Raw genomic sequence first — 22,927 nt, 5'->3', positions numbered from 1 at the left:
GAGTTATTGGGAAGACATCTGTAAATTATAATATGTTTCGCGGCACATCGAAAATCTACATCTGACATTTTTGTAGCATTAAATTCATTTTTGTAGCATTAAGTTCAGTACTTTTCCCAAAAATGTGCATTGTTATATCGACAGGTATGGACTATTTAATTTAGGGATAAATTATTTATCATGGATATCTTACGTACTTAATTTTAATGATGCTCGTTTCTTCATTCGTACTTCATTTTATGTGATCTTTGGTAATTTCTCAAGGTAAGTTGGAACCTGGGTCGGTTGGTTAATAAAATGTGTGCCATTTTACCGTGGGGATAGTTAAATTTTCTGTCGAAGTAAGGTTCGTGAAAGGGTCAGAGCCAAGACTAGAATAGATCCAAGTGACCTCTTTCAAGGAAATCTTCGTCATCGGGGCTACAATCAAGCGTGAAAACCTTAAAATGCGTTGTTCAGTATCCCCCAAATTGAATTACTTATTCCTGGTGCTGGTCGAGCGAATCGGTCCCTTCTTCCCTTTCGCCGACAGAACTGAGCAAATGGCATTAAGCTGTCAATCATTGTCACTTTCCACTGGTCGTTTAGGTATCGAAGTTCCTTTCCAGGTGGGTTGCCACACTCACTCCCCCCTGCCTCGAATCACGTGTTCATGTCTCCTTTATTTCCTTTCCTTATCGTTTGTATATCTCAGTGATAACTTCCGCTGGACAACCGATTTTGTAATACTGATTATTCATGTTCCTAAAAGTATTTCTTTGTTTAACTTTTGTTTCAATCCTGTTTTCATTCTCTTATGTAAACATCCATATTCATGAGTGACAAGTGGTGGCAAATTTGTGTTTTATGTTCAGCAAAACTCTTAACGCCACGACTGCTTTCGGTTTCAAGGCTCTACCAGCAAGGGGACGATTTTAAAACAGCTGTTCTGCATTGCAGCAGTGGGTTAAATGCATTATTAATATTCTCTGGAGATGTCTTGGTCTCTGGTTTAGTGTGTGTGTGTGACTTTCGCCGGAGATTTCCCGAGTGATCGTTGCCGGTGAAACCCCTCCATTTACGTGAACGTTGAAAATCGTTGAACGTTAAATTAGATGGTTGAAAAGCTAGCGAAAGCTGGCCAATACAAATAATTCTATCATGATGAAGATTCTTGCGTTACGTTAACGTGCATAATAGCAGGCATACATTATCATTTCAAATCCAGTCTCCGAAATCACCGTTTTTGCGTTTATACTCATCCATCCTAATTTGCATTTATTTTGCGTGCTTTTTTTTGGCATTTCGTATTTCATACAGAACGCTAATTTGTTTCTGTATGTCTCTCTGTATGTGTTTGTTCTCCTGCTGAAATCTCAGGAAACGACGATATAATGACCTTTCATAGATACATAATGAATAGTTGAACGGTTAATGTTTTTCCGTTTTATTTTTAATAGTTGTTCCTGTATATTCGTCATGTAATGTTTTGGTTTATGGGATAAAAGCTCATATTATTCACGTATAGGGCTCAAGTCAACTGACAACGAAAGTCATTTGCGGGGCACCATGTAAAGAATTCTCACATATCTCTTCTTGTAAGTTAACTCTCCTAGTTACATTACATTAAAACCCTGCGATCCACCATACAGGTGTGTAGCAAGGGGTGCAAGCACCGAGCTCCGTGTGGACCGGCAACCACCAGCGAAACAAACTCAGCAGCGAGTAGTAAGCAAGAAATCTCTCTTGGTAGTCATCAATGGTAATCCACGGGGTGAACTGGGCTTTAGGCAAGTGTATTTCTCGTGAGTGGATGTGAATGAAACCGTATCGAGACAACGTTTCTCATTAATAAGTTTGCTCATTTTTCTTCATCGCTGAACGGCACTGGACATATTTTAATAAATCAAACGTTTTGATGGCAACAGTTGCTTCTTCAAATATGATTTATGATCGTAGTAGTATTATTTGCTGAAAAAAGCTCAGGGATTTATGTCTCTAGGTCCATTTTATGAAAAAACTGAAAATTATTTTTCGTCAATTAAGTCTCATGCTCGACTATTATCATTTTAGAATTTAATACAAGCTTAAAAAGTGTAATATTTTTCTGTAAACCACAAATCAATGTACACAATATCAGTCGTCAATCCAATTAAGTTTTGGAAAAAATGTATGGACAAGGAAAGGTTCCGTGTGAGGAAATTATTTTCTTTTAAAATTTTGCGATTGAACTGGTAGGTTCGTGAAGCTTGATTTATTTGCCATCTTGCTAAGAGCTGACTGTGATGCCCTCCGTCATTTCAAAAATACGAAAATGATTGTTTGGTGAGAAATATATACGGCTGCTGTTAAAACATTCACCTTGTAGGTGTTGTATTTTGAAAGACCCTCGTTCGGCATCGCGTTCGGTACTGCTTTGGTTTCCTGTCATTTTGGAAGCAGTCGTAAAGGAGCTTATGACGTCGGCTTGCGTCATTGACAACCCCCGGCGCTGCAATTAGGTATAGCGTTGATTTCCCATCATTCCGGATGGGACGTCACCGGCGTCGTGTGCGGGCGAACGGACGCCGCGATGCGGGCGCGGGAAAGTAATGTCGGGCGGATTGTTTGCAATGCATTACGATCGCAGGTTCGCCCATTTATGTTTTGTCAATCGGAATGCCGCCAGAGTGAGCGATTTATCGGGGCCCGACAGACGGCGAGGGGGGCTTTGCCGCTACCTTCCCCCCTCTCCGCCCCAACCCGAGTCCCATGTCAAACCCTCATCTGCCACTCTTTCGCAATCCATCCGTTCACCCAGAACATTAAATTTGTTTCGTTGGCACCAGAGCAGGCAGAATTTCTTCATCTACGCCCGAAGATAAGCTCTTCTCGAATTTGTAGAGAAGTATTTTACACGTAGATCCGTTAGTGCAGTTAACATCTCCATAATTTTAAATACTCTTACGTTTTTATTGGTAACTGGCAACAAAGCTAAACTCAAATTAGATGTTTCTTGCTGGTGTGGAATCACCCAGTACCGCACACCCCCCAGTGGTGTATTGCTGGGTACCATATTGGGATAGAAGAAGTATTTTGGATGAAAAACGGGTTTTGAAGCTTTTTAAGAAGGGGAAGGAGTTGATGATAACGACTTGAAGTAAATATTGAATGAAGAGGTTAATGAAAACTTTAATAATAAGCGTAGTTTTTAACTTAGGGAGTGGAGCATTCGGCTAACCACGGATATTCGATTCGCGGTGACGCTGAACACCCTTATCTTCTTCACCCGAAAGGCAGCTCTTAAATTATGTAAGGTTTTGAGGGGGGAGGGATGTGGCATTTCATTTCCCTACGGTTTCTCACGGTTTAGTGGGCAGTGGGTTCAGATGGAATCTTACCTAAGTTTATTATTGCATTATTTCATCAAATAAAGAAAGAATCTTACTACTGACCTAAGGACCCATTGATAAAATGCTCGCTAGTGAAACTGTAGCTTCAGAAACATTTAAAAATTCATGAGCCTGTTAAAAGAGTTTCGAAATATTTGTCTCATTTCACTGCATAAGTATATTGTAATATCACTAAAATTGAAAAAAAAACAAGTTGCTTTTCAAGGCAGTGTATTTTTTAGTGTGTCGACGTACTTGAACTAATCGGTAATCTTATCAAAAATGCTTTCCTTATCAAACCTGAAGGTTCTTGCAAAGCGTCTTGGGTTGCACTGGACGGGAGCGAAGGAGGTTCATAGCCTACGGATCTTTACATGCATTTAGGTTGGGGAAAGGAGGAAAAAAGTCGTAAATAGTATTATTTAATCCAAAGGCTTCAAGCCTTGATAATTAAATAACCATATTTTTCTTTGAAACCACGGGTTGAAGACTAAACGTGGGTATGTGACATGATCGTTTCGGGAGAAATTTCAAAGGGAAAGGAAAACTAGTGGATTGTTGAGATTTGTGATCGTGTGAGGAGAGGAAGAGAGTTAGACAGGAGAAAATGGTAGGATGATAAATGTTAAGTTTAAGAAATAAATAACAAAAAACTCAAGGTTCATCGCGCGCGTTCATCGGGGTATTTATGCTTGGATGAAATATGATTGGCATGGAGCTTGACCACAGTGATCAACCCGAAGGTTGGTTTGATAGGTGATGGTGGAGCTCACCCAATACCAAGCCCTATACATCGTGGAAATGCACACATCAGGGTTAGGGGACCAGTTCCCTTCCCTTTGCCGCCTGTGGTTTCCCCGGAATGTCCGAAAATAATGCTTGGGTGAAGCTGAGGGTGCCCAGGGGCTTACCCGGAATCGAACCCAGGACGAAATCTAACCTCTGGACTACCACGTCACTGGAATGGGATGTAGGATATGAAAAAAACTTATTTCTACACATCATCGTTGCTTTTCCTCAACGAGATTATAATAAATATATAATATAAATTATAATAAATTTACCTTTCAAACTTCGGCAAATCCTCTCTCAGGTGCGGTACGTTAATGAAATTGGTTACAGTATGCTCAAGAACTCTGAAAGTTAAACTGAGGTGGTAATAAGCGCGCTCTAAATTCACACGTTGATTATTGATTTAATAGATGAGGTTAAATCATGTAAATTATCTGCGTCTTTCGAGCATTAAATTCTGGGTGGTGACACATTATATGTGCATGCGGGGTAATTAGTGGAGTTTATTCATAACCCTAATATGCTGACCTTCTGTTTATCTTCCAAGTATTTGGCCAAATCGGCTATTGTGCTCTACCTGTGGTGATCACAACGGACTTGGATAACATTTCAAGGAGAGTATTTCATATTTGCGGGAAATCGTTAGTGAGGAATTGAAATTGTTGCGTGAAAAGAATGACGGTGTATCTAGAGGCTATAAGATGAAGTTGCTGAACACGAAGTTAATCAACACAGCCGAGGCTAATGCTGGAATTTACAGGACACGTGGCTTCCCTTGTGTCTCTGGCAGAAAGATGATGACATTATATTTTATCACCAGGTAAGATGACATCGCTAAAATAAGGGAATCAGCCCCTAGCGCTGACAGTTTTAATGATATTTTTTCTTCCCTTGGACAGTTCGCCATTTTATTGAGACCAAGTATAGGTACCCTAAGAACTCCATTCATTGTAATCTGGCATTTCTATTAGAAACGCATCAGCTTTTATTATTAGAATTAGTCTTTCGGACCGAGGTAGGTTTTTGTTGGATCTACTCAACATTTCTAAGCTCAACCTAATGCAACACTCAATAAATATTCTTAAAACCTGCATTATTATAAACAAATCTTCATCTCCAGATACTTTCTGCCTCCCTTCATTCCGTCCATTTTGCTTATTCTTTTTTTTGGCTCAACCTCGCTTGCTCAGAATTCTCCAATAACGATTCTAAAAATACCATTGCCTACCAATATGCCTTAGTTCCATATTTCCTGCCTTCTTCGAATTTCCCACCATAACCTCTCTTCTACCCCATCTGCTTAGGAACTCAACATTTGCTTTTCTTTCCGTCAACTTCATTTTTCCAATTCTTATCCTTTTGACTCTGTGACCAAGATCCCGATCTTTAAAACACTACACTCCATGTGAAATGTTTCCCTAGTCTGTTTCTTTACATCTTTCCATATGGCTCCAGTCATTAACTCCCTCCTCTCCAGTCATTAACTTCTTCCTCTTTGCATAAGTAATTATTAAAGGCCTAACACTCCATGCCATACTTCCCCGTGGCAGGTCTCTTGCTCCGACGTAGATGTTCTTGTATACAGTATGGAACAAAACCAGTTTTAATTTGCTGTGAGGAAAAACGTCCTCGTAGTTGCGTTAGCAAAGACTTCGGAGAAAGCATTCTGAACATTTTGCGTCATCGGTAGGTTTAAAACAAGGTCTTGGTAAGAGGAAAAAATACGGGGAATGGGAGTGAAAGTGGGGGATAAATAGAGCATAATATAGGTAATTCAACGGAGATAAGACTGAAATGAAGGGCTGCAATTCTCAATATCGGCGCGTCTTTTCTGAAGATCGATGTCCCTCAATGGGTGGAGAAGGGTCCCTTCGCTCCTAGGCCGCCACCTCCACTCTCTTCCGAGTTGTCAGGGCGAGAGACGAAATTGACGTCCCCGTCCGTCCCCTGCCCCGCGGTCTCCCCGGGGGCGACGTCGTTCTCGGGGGAAGGGGGGGGAGGGCGGGGGGGTGTCGGCTTGATGGCGCGCGGGAGGATCGTGCGAAATGCCCTTCGCCGGAATGACTCCCTCTTCCCACGCTGACTGCGAAGCGACGCGCCGTGGGCGGAGGAACGGAGGAGGAGGCTCTGGGAAATTAACCCGGCAGCGAGAGCACCAAGTGCGAGTTCAATTAGTTAAATCTTTGGGCTTAGCGTGTGATTGATGGCATGAATTTGAAGGTCCGACTTAATGTTGCCCTAAACCAGTTCATTTGTTGGGGTTTGAGGATTTGTATGAAATGCATGATCGAATGATCAACGGGTTCTGTGGAAGGGGATGTTGGTGTGACCGCCATTGATTTTTTGATGGGTTGCAGTTTGTTCCATATGGTGCTATGGTAGTACCTTGAGTCCTCACTATGTCGACGTGAACTTTGTTAATTGTTCGAAGAGGCTGTTTGGATTTTGGCTAATAATTGTTTGAGGTAAAAACCAGTATTTTAAATTTAAAATACTGTATTTCACGTTTACTATCCCTCCCGTCTTGGCCTAACGTAGGTATAAATATATGAAAAGTTAATTAGATGAATCCTTGTGTAGAATGTAATTCAACTAAGTGCCGTAAAAAACTCTTTTTAAGTCTTTATATATTACCGAGTGCGAAAATTATTTTTCATTGGCCGTTTTTCGTTATAAAACCATTTCACAAATAGCGCAGTGACCCGGAGCAGCATTAGATAAAGTGTGAAAGGATTATATACGTAAAATTGATTTCATAGTTTCGATAGTTGAAAAGTTTTTTAGGGGTAGACGGAGAACATAATGACAGAAGAGAATCCTAAAAAAGGAATATTAAGATTCATAGGAAATTAAGTGTCTGTATGAAGAAATTTGAATATGACCGAGGTGGAATAATTTTGCTGGGACAGTCAGGAAGACATGAGTAAACGGGAGTGTAATTTACGTGAATAACCTAAAATCATCCTTTTTGATTTCGCCTACCGCGAAAGGGAACGGCGTGAGGGATATGTACGTACGTAAACGTTTTGTTACTGCGTACTTTTAGACACCATATTATTTCAATGACCAATCATAGGATATCCACGCTCAGTTCAGGTACAGGAAACCTTTATCTGTTTAGGTATGTGGGTGGTAAATGAGGTGAAATTACGAAAGAATTCGGGTCCTAATGCTGCGCTATAACTAATTGTCAGAAAATAAGTCAACAAAGAGTGAAACCTTGGAAATACTGTAAGCATACAAATTCGCCTTACCTATTTTTCGAAGACGATACATTCCAGATGTCAGAATAGGACTTTTGCGGAGACAATTTAGGAAAATTAAGGAAGAAGAATTTGGTATTCCGTGTCTTCCTTCTTGCCGAGACCGTTTCCATGTCGAAAATACCATTACCCGTGAGAAACAGCGCCCGAATTCTAATACAATTATCATTGAAAATCCGTGACCTTTGGGATAGTCGTACGCCTGTCCGGCTCAGGTCCTGGCCTCCTTAAAGGCGGTCGGTAAGCAGTTCATCTTCATTTTTGGAATTCCTCAAATTATAACGAACCCAATTTGCATACGGTTCCTTCGACGATGAGAGATGGGGAATTGGTGGAAAAGAATGAATGGCATACCTGGTTGCTCTATTCACGATTACGTATCCCCAGGGGACGCATCCCGCCTATGCCGAAGCCCCCGCTGAATTTGGGGCGGGGGTAATGTGAAAATCCAAGCCGGCGATTGGTGGACCACTGGTGGTCGCATTTAATGCATTGCTGGAATCGATAACGGGGCTTTACTTCCCAAGGGCTTTCCCCCACCTCGACCCTTCCACAGCCGAGGTTTTTCACTCGTTTGGGACTTCGGGGCGTAAATCTTCCTTTAGACTTCTTGTGCATACGGCTGTGTCCGTCGTTCCTTTAGGGAGGTACCTGAAATTAAATAACAGTGGATTAACTGTTATTAATTCTGCCGGTCTCGGAACTCGAGGTACTAATACGTGTACACACGTCCCTAAGCTTCCATTAGTTAATTTCCCGAGAAATATTTTCCGCTGCAACCCTTGGGCCGCTTAATTTTCCCTCCGGGGCTCGCGTTGAGCCTCCAGCATTAAACGCGTCATCATCTTCGGCGTGGGTGGATGCTTCGTTGTCATGGCAACCTGCGGAGTGCTCCCGTTTTGCCCAGATGAAGCCGGCTTGCACTTCGATCTAATGCTATCGACTCAATGTCGTAGTTGGTGCTATGGTGGCCGACTCCCTAGTTGCTGAAATTGGTTTCTTAAACCTAATTGAAATGGTGATTTTCCATGGAACGCAACCATGATTTTGCACCGCAATTTTCACACCTACCATGTAATTTGATAAACTTCGAAATATGTCTCACAAATGCGTGTATTCCGTGTAAGTAACAAGACTTGATTTTACGTTAATGATTTTAATTCGTGCTATTCCAACTTTTTTACACTGGGTTTGGTTGCTTATTAATCAGTTACATCCGAGTAAAAAGTTTGTGCGTGATCCTGCTAGTCTGTCGTCTGTCCTTTGACCATATTACGGGAATGATTTCGGAGTAATACGATCGATCATCCTTTCGTTGGGAAAGGTTTCTAATTTTCCTTTCCCCTTCCCCTCCCCTGCCACTTAAAGTCGTTCTAAATCGGTGCAGTCGATAAAGGGCCATTGCCAGGTGGATCAGGGCCTCCCCCAGATGGTTAGGACACGACAGCCAATTCGTTTTACTTTTGTCACATCTTCCCCACAAGTTCGACCTTCGCCGTGACCCAGGGCCGATGAATTAACGAACTCCGTTCAGTATAAATAATATGTTTGATTTATCCATTTATTTCGAACCATGGCGACTGTTGGAAGAAGAAGTTTTAAAGATCCTTTCCTTCTGGGAAAATTGCAATGTTTGCCTTAAAATGCGCGCAATTGTACGCTCTCTGTACACATTCGATGAATTTTTTGTTTTAAAGTATTATTCATGATTAAAAGAAGTTTTGTAATATTCCACTATTTTAAAATAGTGCAAATCACAAAGTCTAAGCAGTTTCAAGGTTCTCATAGTGACACATTTTCAAATTTTCTTCTCTTTGTGGATATCGAAAACTTTGCATAACTTTCACGCCTAACACTTCTAGTGATTTTATTCGCGCATTGTGATGAAGACTAGCTCGTTCATCGGGAAGTATAATTTTTTATATCTTTTTAAAAAAACTTGCGTGTCTTTCGTGCCATTTCGGGAGTTGTTTTTTTTTTTCGCTACCAGAGACCCGAAGGCACTCTAATTAAGAGCTGGAAGATCAGATTTGTCTCTTGGTAGAAGTATCTGCCTAATTCGCTCCTCAGGCCATCGGACCTCTCTGGTCACCTCGTTAACAGCATTCGCAAAACATTGCTCTCAGACTGACTCACCTCATGGCGCTTCAGTTAAAAAATTCTTGGTTCCCTGAATTTTACGCTTATTGGTGGAGATTATTTTAAGAAACACTGAACGATTTGAAGGCTATGACCAAATGGAGTTGACCTCACCCAGTTCAAAATAATAGAGGGGTATTGGAGTTGAAAATTACCAAAAAAATAAAGAATGACGCGAGAGGGAGGAAGCGGAATGTAAGAAAAGAAAGCGCAAAAAGGGCTTTACTTTTTGAAGATAAAGGTTGAATACAAAAGAAAAAAATTGGTAATCAAAATTACTTGGAAAATTTGGTGATGATGGGTAAAAATGTTATTGTTACTCGGAAGTGTCGCCATTTTATCCGGGGCATTAGTCGGTCAGATGCAGTTTCAAGGTTAACCTGAGTAATTACTCCTCAATAGGTCCGTCCATTACTTGATCAATAAACTGTGATTGTGCCTTATATTTAATTGATCAGTTGTGACGCCAAATTAATATTTATTTAAACAAAATGCGTATTTGCATTGATAGGCACTTGCATGTTTGATCGTTGATAATTAACTCTTGGATGGATTCATTTTCTAACGCTATTAGTCTACCGTCACTCATGCCCTCGTTCTTTTATAATTACATGCCCTTGTTTCATGTCACTGGTGTACACCTTTCTCTGTATGTTTTATGAAGAAATTTCCTTTTATCATTCATATTCAGTAATTTCACGAATAGAATTCGGAATGATTTTTACAAAATTAGTTCCTTTAATTTATTTTCTCTAATTACACTTTATGTCGCTACAACATCGTTGTGTTCCTTCCCGTGACGGTCGTTGCAATATGTTTTAACCCCTCATAATACTTATCTGTTCGAGGAAAACGGAAATGGTGGTCGATATTTCATCCAAGCAAGCCTTATCCATTTGACGATGATGATAACGCCGATCCTAAATACACGTACTTGTGACTTTTTTTATTTCAGACGATATCGTATTGCCGCCTATCCGTTTGAAGTCCTTATTTTATCCTTGTAATCAGTTCAGGCTTTGCGTTGAAGAGGCTAAAAAAATACGTCCTGGTGTATCTTGCTAGAATAAATTATTCGGTTTCTAAAACCTTTAAGAATAGAAAATAACGAATCAGGTGACGCGTGGTACATATTACATTATAAGGCATTGAAACATATTTGAGTGTATTATACGTGGAAAATCACTACGTTTCGCATTTCTACGTTTTTTAAACGCAATATTTTACGCTTTTCAATTCGCTTCGTGATTCAAAGACTCGATAAAGTGGTCTATGGATATTAATGAGCACGGTGATTTTCATTTTTTTAATCTTTTTAATTGATGACATCTTCCATTGCCGTTTCTCACGTCAAATTGCAATTCCATGGTTACAAATTCCTTTGTTGCAAATTTGAATGTAATTATTAAGGGAATAAATGCTTTAATTACTAGGCGAAGTAGGAATATTCATTGTTTAACAGCAATTAAAAAGGAGAAATGCTAATAGTAACCTCCCAGTAGCCGTAATTTGTCATGCCTTTTTGCCAAATTGGAATTTAGTGTTGAAGTACGTATATTGTTGTATAGTAAAAAGAAATAATAGATGATTGCCGCATGATGAATTAATTAATTGTTAAATAGATCCTGGGGCATCTTTTAGCAGCAATCGTCAATTCATTACCGTATGAATGTGAGCAGGAGTATTTGAAAACGGTAATCAATAATTTAATAAATTTCCCTTATTCACGAGTAGTAATTAGTTGCGTAGTATTTCAGAGGTTCTTGGAGTACAAAATCGACCGTATATATTTCAAAACCATTGACTTTTTCGTTTATAAGCGGCGTCACGCCACTCGGATCTCGACCGAAAACGTCGAATCTTTGCCATTTCTCAGATGAGAGGAACTGACGAAACGGACAAGTTTCACGACAGAAAAATTTGTTTTCGAAGCAGTTCGTTCCCTTTTCCGTATTTTCGATTTCAGTCTCGTGTTTTGGAGGAAGTATTGACAATGTTCTCCCACGTCTGGCACACACACTTTTGGGAACGTGTTCCACGAGAACGTCGTTCGTAATTCATAGCTGCCATTGTTTTTTAAACAAGGTAAAAATAAGAAAGGGCCCGAAATTCGAGAGAGACAATCCGGATGCCAAAAGAATCCTTGTCACAAAGATATTTTTTTCTCACAATTTTTGTTTGGAAGAACCCATGTCGTAGTCGTTGTGTATGTTGTCATCCGTTCCACATTACTCCTCTGACATTAGGTGACGCCTGGGATGAATGAATAGAAAAACGCTGTCGGGTCTTTCGATACTACTGTTAAAAAGCATTGATATTTTGATTCTGTTAGGCTAGAATTTGTGGAGGTCCTTCTGCTGTAGGAGTTACTTGGGAGCTTTCCGCTTAATTTACGATTTTTGGCATAAGCATCTCATGAGAAATTCTCTGAGAAGGTAGAGAGGTTTATGATTATGTGCGAATTTAATGGTCGTTTCCGAAATGCTTTGACTTGTAAGACAATTGGAAATTTTGGTGTTTAATTTTCGACTTTCGTGGATGTTGGTGCGTAAGGATTGAATAGATGTCCTAATCTATGTTCTCCTTCATTTAATTGAATTATTGGAGATAATATTTATGATGATGTTATACAAGTTTTAAATGCACATTGAATTTTTCGCTAGCTAATTTCTTAAATGGCCTTGGCAACATTTTTCTCATTCTCTGAAAAGCATTAAGCTAATGAACAATATCATCTGTAATAAAACACAAGAGATTTCAGTGTTTCAATCTTGCACCAGACACGTCGATGTTTTTTTTTAATGATAAATAACATCGCACTGTAATCTTCAAGGCTGGCCTCCGCCTCCTTTTATGATTCCCTCATAGTTTCATTGAATTTTCGATATTTTTCTTTCACAAGATTACCGTTATGTACTCTTTCAATATCCAACTCTTTCCTGAACCTTGGTACGCATATTACCGCAACGAATCTCTTATTTCCAAGTCCGTCAAATGGTGTTAATGCGGTGAATGTTGCATTTCAGTCGGAACTCCATTCCTGGGGGTACAATTCAAGGATAAGGGGGAAACATGGAAATAAAACGTACGATTAGCGGTAGAGATTAGGTCATTAATTGCCTTGCTCGTGTTTCAGTCGGCATTATTCACCACACTACCTCTCCTTTCTCATATCTAGAAAGCATCATTCAGCATATGTGACTTCAATGGGGTATCAGCACAGTGGGATACAGAGCGGAGAGTTCAAAAATCCGAGTGATGCCTCAGGATAGCAACCAGTTCGATCTAAATTGTTGTGCGTGATTTTTTTGTTAACTTTGTAGGGAAAAACGCCTGTGGTACAGGGGGGAAGGGACTTTAGTCCTTACCCTGATTGTTTGGATTTCACGCTCCGTAGTATCGCGTGAACCCAGTCTACCTATCGTATCACTTAACCTAACAAACCGACCTTCGGGTTGAAGTCTGCTGTTTTAATCCTGCTTGGGTATGACCTACATCCCGGGGTGTGTCGTTTAAAGAGTTGATCGAGAAAAAATGGGATGAAATCGAGGGAGGAAAATTTCCTGATCCGTAGGAAATTGTCTCATAGCCTAGCTTATCGTCTCATAATAAAGATTATATTTACGTGAACCCCGTACCGCCATTCTAATGTGGATAAAATGAAATTGGAATGACATGCGGTGATTGAGTACCTACATACGGGAGAAAATCCGCAGTGAATAAATATACGTGAACCGTCTGAGACTCGAAATAGTCTTCCAGTGGCCGGATGCCTGAGCTGCTGTTTAATCTGGAGTCAATCGATCGATCTCTTAAATTGTTTTGATCTCTTCGTAGAAATAAAAAGCATGTATTTTTCTAAGTTGAATAGTTCGCTAGAAGTTTTTTTTAAATTTACGATTCCTGTGTTAGTCAGAGAGGGTACTAAGGAGCAGTTAAGAGCTTAAGATAGTATTCTTTGGTCTAAGGATAAGAGCAGATTTCTGCTAGAGATTGAATGACCGATGAAGGGTTTAGAACAGTGATTTTCAATCTTTTTGTGATGGTGGCACCCCCCCCCCCAATTTGGTAATCTTATTCTTCCGGCTCCCATATATAATGTTGCACGATTAATATCTTGCTTCGTGTAGTTATACTCAGTTTATAGAATGCATGAAAACGTTTTTGTGTCGACATGTTAAATAAAATAGTTTTGAAGTCATGAACAATTTCATAGTTGTAAAATTACGCTATTAGTCCTGCAAACAGTTAACTTATTACATAATTAATGTACTGCTATGCTTCGCGGCACTTCTAAGGCGCCAATTGAGAAAAAGCACCGATTTGGAATGTATGCTTACTTCGTGGGTAGAGTTGTACAAAAATACGCCAAGTTTTCGGAGGTTCGCGGATCCTTCGTTATTTTTTTTTCGTGTTTGGGTGCGCCCACGGTAGGGGCCATTTTGCTCTTTGCTCTTTCATGTTTTTCTGCCCAAATGTGTCGTGAAAAAATTTATTCTCATCAATGCACTTAACTACTCCCCGCACAAAAAATCTCATGTAGTAATGGTTTCCCCTTAAAATTCACAGTGATTTAATGTTTTTTCACAATTTTTTAAAAAATTTTCATTGTACTGGAATCTTTAACAAAAGTTATGAAATTTTGATGGTGACATTTTTCCACTCATCCGATTGAGAAATCAACATTTATTTAACAGGTCTTTCGCTATGATGGTAGGGCTTAAATTCGTATTCGTTTTCCATCGAACTATAGCAATATTGAAGTCAATCGCAAAATTCTCGTGTGTGCAAACGGAGTTTTCTTTATCGGGGACGTAGTTGTAATATAAGGGTAGGGGATCGGCAGCTCAGGTTATTTGTGCCACTAGATATGGAGAATTTGATAGGAGTGGAATTTTTAGGGAATGGGGGAAGAATGGGAGGAAGGAAACCCTGCGTGGGCATTACTGCTAGACGTATCTTTAACGAAAGACGCCGAAGGGTCGCACACCACTTTGTCGTACTATCCGACGGACGGCGTAATCTACTTGAGATCTCCTCGTGGCACCCAAGTAGGGATCGGGGTACTATTGAAAAAATTCTGTCACTGCCTGGATTCGAATTCGTGACCTCAGGGTGGGAATCCAGTACTCTAGCACCAACGCTTGATTGACAGGGTGTACTCCTTATGATATGCAGCGTGTCGCATTTCATAGATGACCCACGCTTTTACCTTTGGAATCTCGAAGGATTTCCCTCGGTAAGTGTTAAGTCGCGACCTAAGTTCCCTTGCCGCGTGGCCTTGGAAAGTTTTCAGTGTCGAATGTATATATTAAAGTCAAGAAGTTAAGATATCGCTCACTTGTGCCCGTGAAAGCCAGTTTCTCCTCTGATTTATCTCTTTTCTTCCGGAAATTGTCGATATGAACTCTAAAAACGATAAACACGCGAGTGACTTATTTCGCTGTTCGCCACGGATATAAGATGGTCGAAAGTCCCCACGTGCTGTCCCCTTTGTGTCCCCTCGCCCGTTTTGGTTTGTGTAATCCTCCCTCTCTTATCTGGCAAATTACTTTTTTGTCTTCCCTCCGGCGTGCTGATTTCGAGTCGCCTCTCTGCAAGAAGTTTTTTTTCTGCCATAAGCTTATGTAATGTAAGGAATTACTGGCGTGTTTCGCAACCGCCGTCGGGGACATAATTTTTTATGCGACCGCCATTATTCTCGCCAGGTTCGCTCCGACCGGAAACTGAGAAATAATTGCAAAGGTTCGGGCCAGGGCCGGCTGATTGGAGACTTGGGCGACGTCCAGCTAGCCGGGTGAGAAAAGACATGCGTCACGGCCAAGAGGCAGGCATTCAATGGCCGGCCGCACAGGGCTTTGCTATATCCGAGCCACAATATTTCTTTTCATCGGTTCGCTCACCCAATTGAATTCATTCATCTCTTGATAAGCACGGTGCCAGATAAAGTCGGAGGAGGAGGCGGTTTTAATTTAGGTCCAGGGTTAGCTTTCGGATGATGATCCAATAGTTCGGAAGGGGAAAGAGAGGGTGTCGCCGTCGGCCATGAGCCAGCAGGGTGCCCCCCCTTCGTGATTAAATAGAAAGTGATGGCACTCAAGGAGCGCATTCCGGCCACGCGGGTGTCTTAAGAATGCTCTTCGCATGCGACATTCATTGTAAATGGTGTTTTGCTGAGTGCGCCTCGACACTCAACACGTCAGCGTCGTGAACTTGTCAACTATCTGGGACGTCGAAGTGTAGCCAAAAGCCATGAAAGCACTGTGAGGCTTGCATGTGTTTAAATTGATAAAAAAGAGAAGATGAAATGATTTTAAACGACTCGCTGAGAAAAAATATTCGGAGAATCGACAGTTTTTACATTATTGGCTTTGAGATGCAGATTTGACTGAATGTTTTTGTAAAATCAGCTGCCGGTTGAATCCAAAAGTGTCGTTTATCTTACAAATAGTGACCGCGACAATTGGATCATACTACCAAATTTTGTCTATTTACGTAAAAAGGACGTCCATATATGTATTATTTACATAACCATTTTATTGCGTAGGGTTTGCTAGGTAATATATTTTACTATCTTTTTAATTTCCCTCAGGTTTAATTTTTTATGTTTTTTGGTGCTTCAACCACAATTCAAAGTTATCTTTAATGAAATCAGGAGTGCAAGCGTGGTTTTCAAATCGTTTGTCTACCGTTCGAGTGATCCAGGATTCAAATCCCAGGTGATTAGCCCGGACATTTCACAGCTTCAACGTAGCCGTGTGATATTCTGGATGTCAGAACTTTCTCGGAAACTGAAATGGACACAGTGTAAGGAACTGGCCCTCCCGACCTTGAATGTGAATTCCATACGTACAGAATAACTTAGCCAGGTAAAAACGAGAACGTCATCGATCATACCTCTATCCTTTTCCATTTTTTTTGTTTATTTGCGGTTCTCAAATTGCTTTCATTGCCACGAGCTAGCTTCCTGGTACTGTTTTTTCTATTCATTGAGATTTACCGAGAAGTCTTTATGTGTTTCATTTCCTCTTTCTTCTCCACTGTCATCATGATCATCGGATCCGATTGGCATTGTAAATTTCTGTGGTTAAGTTGGCTTGCTCAATAAGAGGAGGAACCATGAGAGAGACATAAGCTGTGGAGATCCCTTAATTTCGCTTTATGGACTTTTCCTGCATTCATTTTACCCATCTCAGTTTTTTTTTCAAATTTGATAAGTTTATATCTAATCTCACCGTGAAATCTAGAGGCCAAATTTTGTATTCACTGTATTCTTTTCCTCATTCTTACTTTGGCGAATCATGGTCGTTATAATTGTTTCGGAGTGACGCTTGTCTGTGATTTCCTTGCGAAGTGGCCGACTATGACGTTAGTATCCGATCCCTTTTTAATACACGTATTCTTTCGTTCACCTTCATTGAACGCGAATTTCACAAGATACTACCTGTCCTCATGTATTCGTTAGTCCACCGTTATAATTCTCCCTTTGTTCTCTTGTTATTTTTTTTACCTTTCGTCTTATTTTTCTGTGAGTGGTTTCCACTGCATTTTTCCCTTCATTTTTCTTCAAGTTACTTCTCATTGTGTTCAAATCCTCTAATGTTTTTTCACTTCCTCCTCTTTCTCTTTTTGTATCGTTCTTACCCTCCGTATCTTCTTCTCTGTGCTCCACAATTGTCATTTCAAATCAGGTCTACAAAAGTCCATCTCTGGAGGTAAGGAAGGCCTGAATAATGAACAAAATTACATTTCCTAAACCTGTAGCTTGTAGTTTATACCTTCGCGTTATAAAAGGTTGTGTATGTGCATTATTGAAGAGAAATTTAGGTATTTAGATCGTATACATAGATATCCAATCTGTGATTTTATTACTTCTCGATTATTCGATTGCGTAATTGAAAATGTGAGTGTATAGCTTGCGTTTCGTGGATCGGAGATTTTAAATGCATTACGTAGTGTTTTATTTGCCGTCCACTAATAAACGATTGGTTTTGCAAGACCAGCGCCGCCATAGTTTTCCGCCGCGTGCCACGCCAAGGTCGTCGCGTGTCAGGGGATGATAACGGAATGGCCACGTCTCTATAGCAATGGAAGAAAGAGATGAAGACGAAAGAAAGAGGAAGGGGGTGGTGTGGTGGCGATATGAGAGAGAGAGACTTGCTGATTTGGGGAGGACGGAACGGCTCGCCATCGCCACGAGTGCGCTTCCGCCTACCAGCAAAACCTTAAATGTGTTTGCGTGCTTCTATGCTTCGAATCAGCTTCTGTTTTTCTTATCTAGATGCGGGGGAACCCCAAAGAAAATTTCACCATGCTTCCATTGTGCAAACTGTATTTATCCATCCACATGGCAATATTTAATAATTATTGGGGTATTACCCTAAGTATCAATAGGTAACATTTAATATTTAAGTTTCCCTTAGGGCACGCCACTGTTATTTTATAACAGCTTATCGATTCCCACAACCAAAGCAATTGAATCAATAACGTTTATTTCTATCTGCTATTGGCAAATCCTTCGATACTATCAACTGGTTGGTTTGTTGTAAGTAATTATCTTCGATGTAATTTCTAAGGGTTAGGTGGAAGAAGAGACTATAAGTCTCAACCTCGCCCTGTTCAATCGTTAAATAAAAGAATAAACTCGCTACAAAACCTCCCGTGGGAAAATACCTCTTTGTTTATTTTAATCTCCTTTATTATACAAATTAAATAATACTTTTAAATACAGCAACGGAGTCTTCAAAGCTCTATAACTTTCCTGAAAAAGGCTTAGTTTATTTCTCGAAATTTGAATAATATTCTTATCGTTGGTATTGTTGCTCTTTGAAAGATCCTTTTGCATCTGTTAATGCCTTCGTTAACTGAGAGAGACTAATAATTTAATACATGATTGCATTGTTGGTAAATCTTCAATTACAGTACATAATTAAGACATGATTTTAACTTCAAAATTGAGGTAGAGTGTTTATGAGCTGAATTTGTTGTATGCCTGAACTTTTCCATGTGTTTTCTAAGTAATGTTGCCGGAATGACTATTGTAAGCATAAAAAATAGAAATATATGTATATAGCCTTGAGATTGAATGCTATTAGCATTTCGTACGAACGTAATTAAATTGATAAATTTTTCCCAAAGATAACCTATCTTTTCTGATTTGTTTTTCAAACATTGCACTACGAGAGCCCAATGTTATCTCAGTACTTGAGGGCAGATTAAAAAAACAACAGAAATCATGTGTTAATTCGCTTAATGAATGTGAGAATATATTTATAGCTTATTGACTGAGCGAGGTTTAAATTGTGGTCATTAATCCATTTGGAAACACGTCCATAAAATTCAGGAACATCGTAAATACAGGTTAATTGTTTAGCCGTATGACGTTTATAGAAATAAAATTCCAGTTATCGCATCCAATTGAGTGTTATGTCGAATGTGTAAAGATTTGAAACGTTCTTTAAAATTTTCGATCTGGGGAACGTTTCTCAGGACTAAAAGTCTGTCTGTGTGTGCATTTTTCATGCAAGGAGTGTGATGATGGTAATAAGTGATGCAGCACTTTTTACTTGCCTGCATTAAGATTTGTGCGAATTTGAAAGTTCATATAAAACAAAAAGCGCCGTGCTCAAAAGGGCTAGTAGCTTTGGTCGGGTTAGTTTTCAGATATGGTCCATTGATTTGCGAATCCCGGAAATCCACCGATTACCATCTTCGGTTGCTTTCGTGCGTCTTAACTCCTCGGCGGGTAAGGATGTCTGTCTGGCTATCGACAGGACAGACGGTTGCCTTGCAGCCTTCCGCATTCGGATTCGCATCCCAGCTGATCCAGACTCTGGAACGGAAGTGACGTCAGCGGTCGCCTTGTCTTTCCCTCCCCCGGACACGCTCTGAAACCTTCGGCCGCTTAATTACTCCCGAGAGCTCCTTCCCAACACCCGATTTCAGTCTCCGCGGACTGCAGTCGTGCGGGGGTCACATTGGCGCTTCTCTCAAGGCTCTCTCGGTTACGCTTGCCAGAAAGTCACGCTCCGCGATCAAATATCCGAGTTACGCTGCTAATTGGGTTTTGAATTGTAGCTCGGCATGTAATTAGGCTGCTGTCCCCTAACTTCGCTGGGACAAACTCTCGTGGGTAGTAGTTTTATTTGTTTTTTTCCACTAAAACTACAATTTTACTGGCCGCAATTTGATTTTATTCTACATCGCCACAATACTCCTCAAGTTGCTGCAAGAACGTGTGGTGGGTGCTTTCTATTCTAGGACACCAACCGTAAAATAGAATGCAATTACTACATGCAAAAATAAAAAAGGAAGCACGAATGCACAGCCACAGAGACATTCTTTCAAACCATGCAACGGTGTTGAACGCTGTACGTAATTTCCTACTGACAATAATCATTTCATGGGGGTTTATATAAGTAATTTTTATGGAAGGGGGTAAGGGCTAGTTGAAGGAGGGTCGTGTAGAGGGTGTTTAATAGAGGGGAGGTGAATTGAATAATTGGTTTTTTTTCGTTTTCACTCATTCAAATGAACCTCACGAAAATTTTTAGTGGAATCGTTACATTCCCCATCCCAGTTTGAATAATTTCTTCTGTTCGGCGCTTAAGATGACCTTTTCGTGAAAGAAGTCATCTTGGGCGCAGTTGTGTTGTGGTTGTGTTCGACTCAACCTTTTTTTTTAACCTCTTGAGGATCTGGACTGTCGATGACTCCCTGAAAGACTTGTGAAAAAATGTTGTCGTTTTATGGATTTTTTTAACGCGTCTTCGCTTCATAAAAAGGTGAAGTTATTTGGAAAACTTAGCCAAATAAAATAAAAATGTAAACTGACTTAAATTTGTTGTTTAATTTTAATATTTTAGTGCCCTGCAAGTCACCGCTAGGGTGTGTGGCAGGGGGTGAATACACGCCAGACTAATTTTGACCCGAATATGAACCTGCCGCGGTCGCTTAGTGTTATTTTGATTCTTTATTGTCCGTGGAAAAAATGACATCTTAAATCTATCTGTTCTACTCTTATTCTCTCTAATTTTATTGACTTGATCTCACCCACCGGAGTACAATGTGGGTAATAATACATTGTCAACATCACTGCCAAAGAGACATACTTCCAATTTATGCTAGAGATTTAATCCGTATTATAACCATCGCACGGTGAGTGATTCCCAGCCAAGCTCCTCGAATATTTTGGATACGCTACTAAGTTTATCACAGCAACGTTTTACAAATCTAGCTCCTCTACGCTGCACGCGATCAGTCGGCAATCGATCCAACTTCCTGAGGGTCCAATATACTTGCAGACTATTCTATTTGAGACCTAACCAGCGAAAGATACATTTCTCTTTGAACTTGTCATCACATTTACCCAGCCTTCTTTTAGTAATTACTAATTATTCTTAGCTTGCCCACACATTCCCCGTATGTGTTTCGCCCAGGAGAGGTCGTGAGGGTAACGCTTTGATATTTAACCGTCTACACATTCCATTTCGTTGTTTCCGATGCAGTAGGCATTCTGCAGGGAAATTCTCTTTTCCTAATAATTCCTCACTGCGCACTTATTTAAGTTAAATTTTAATTGTCAAGTGTGTTGCCAAATTGAAAATCCTAAATAGTTTAATTGTAGAATCGTATTTTCGTAAGGATGAATTTTAGTTTGCATGTAGAATATTGTTCATGAAGTTAATTTGTTTTAATCGCGTTATTATTTTATTTCTTATCTTAAGTTCCTGTTGAAATTACGTACTGGATCGATATTGCACGCGCCCAATCATTACTGAGTCTGTCATTAATCAGTATCTATGATTAACTATGTTATGTCATTAATCAGCATCTTTCCTATTATTCAATTCATAATGTCGGGTATGCCTTCGCATGCCTCCTGCTTTTATCGTCCTTGAATAGGACCGGCTCATCAGCACGTCTGAAATCGACAGCTGCTTAAGAAAGGTCAGCGTGAATTTAAGTTTGCTTAGGGCATGGTGGAATTCTTTTTCTATGTTGCGTGACTCTTAATAGTCCTAAATTTTATTTTTTTAATCGACTTTCACAATCTGCCGTGATGTATTCAGTTCAGTTCTCTTTTATGGAACTATTTCACCTTATTATTATCATTAATAATTATTATTTATGAAATCATTTCGTGTTACTCTGGTGCTTTGCTGTCCCTAAGCTACCGAATATTTGCGATTCATCCGAATATTTGCGGTAAGAATTTCGTCCGAAACCAAATATTCCATGGAAAACTGAAGCTGATTTTCCAAATATATTTTCCTACGTTTACAGTGACTTGTATCGTACGTATTAATGGAAATGTGCTACTTTTCATTTGTGCATTATCTGTTCTGAAGCCCAATATATAGTTACTAGTGAAGTAATTGTAGGTGTCTCTTCTCATAGCTTAATAATGGCAGGAAGCTCCTCTCATAGTTTATCAATAGTGGGAAGATCTGATAGTATCATTTTAAATTTAAAACAATATTTCAGATTTAAGCGGCTAGTACCGGTTGAGCATTTTATTTTTTCATTTATTACCTCACGTTTAACGTTATAATTTGTTAGCGATAATCAGTGTTGTACCCAATTCACGAGACCAGGTGCTTCGTGCGAGATATTTCTTTTCAATGAGTTCCATCTGCTTTTATCAGTCTGATCTGGGAGAAATATATTTCTCTTAAGCTTGTTTGCGGTTCGCTAGCTCATGATAATTCACCTTTATTTTTTTTCACATAGCTTTACTCAGCAAATGCTCCCAGATTCATCTTAGTATTTCATATTTACGTAAATCAATGCAAGATGACTGAAGTCATGAATACTTGTTTGAAGATATTTAAATGTGATTCTATAATGTTCGTGTATCGTCGTACTGAGGTATTTTCAGGGATAGCCGTATCATAAAACTTGTAAAATTTAATATCTTCTGTGCAGCTGAATCCAATTTAATCCCTTCGATTCTTCAGTACTGGTCGCTTCAAGCACAGCAATGCTGGATCAGACTGTTCGATGGGTTGAATAGTTTGATGGACATCGTCGGCAGACACTTTCTGTTCCCTACATTTTTTCGAATTCTCTCATTTTCTACCGAGCATCGCCTGTCAGAGTCATTCCCTGCCGTGACCACTCTTACCTGGTTCTTTTGATTAGTAACTACCTTTCCTCTTTTTTTTTTTCATTTACATGATTTATTGAATTTTTTCCTCGGAAGAGGATCAAGATTTCGTTTTAATATTCAAGCTTTTGAGTATGTTAACAGCATTGACACTCTCCGTTCGCTTTAACTTTCAAATATTACCGAAAGTTAATGCCTTGTAGGCGGAATTACCAAGGTTGAGTGTATGATAGCGTATTGGATAATATATGTGTGACGTCCGTTTTTTTTGTCTC

The 22,927-nt window shown here is 39.8% G+C and overlaps 1 protein-coding gene across 3 annotated transcripts in view; it reads left to right on the top strand.

The window, feature by feature from the left end:
* Nucleotides 1-22,927, top strand: part of qtc (GRIP domain-containing protein quick-to-court) — a 194,233-nt gene that overhangs the window by 8,792 nt on the left and 162,514 nt on the right. The window lies entirely within an intron of this gene.

This window comes from Hetaerina americana, unplaced genomic scaffold, assembly GCF_022747635.1.
Source record: "Hetaerina americana unplaced genomic scaffold, ioHetAmer1.1.p SCAF_7, whole genome shotgun sequence".
NCBI classification, from domain to species: Eukaryota; Metazoa; Arthropoda; class Insecta; order Odonata; family Calopterygidae; genus Hetaerina; species Hetaerina americana.
The sequence above is the reverse complement of the archived record's forward strand: the minus strand, read 5'-3'. Positions and strand labels throughout refer to the sequence as shown.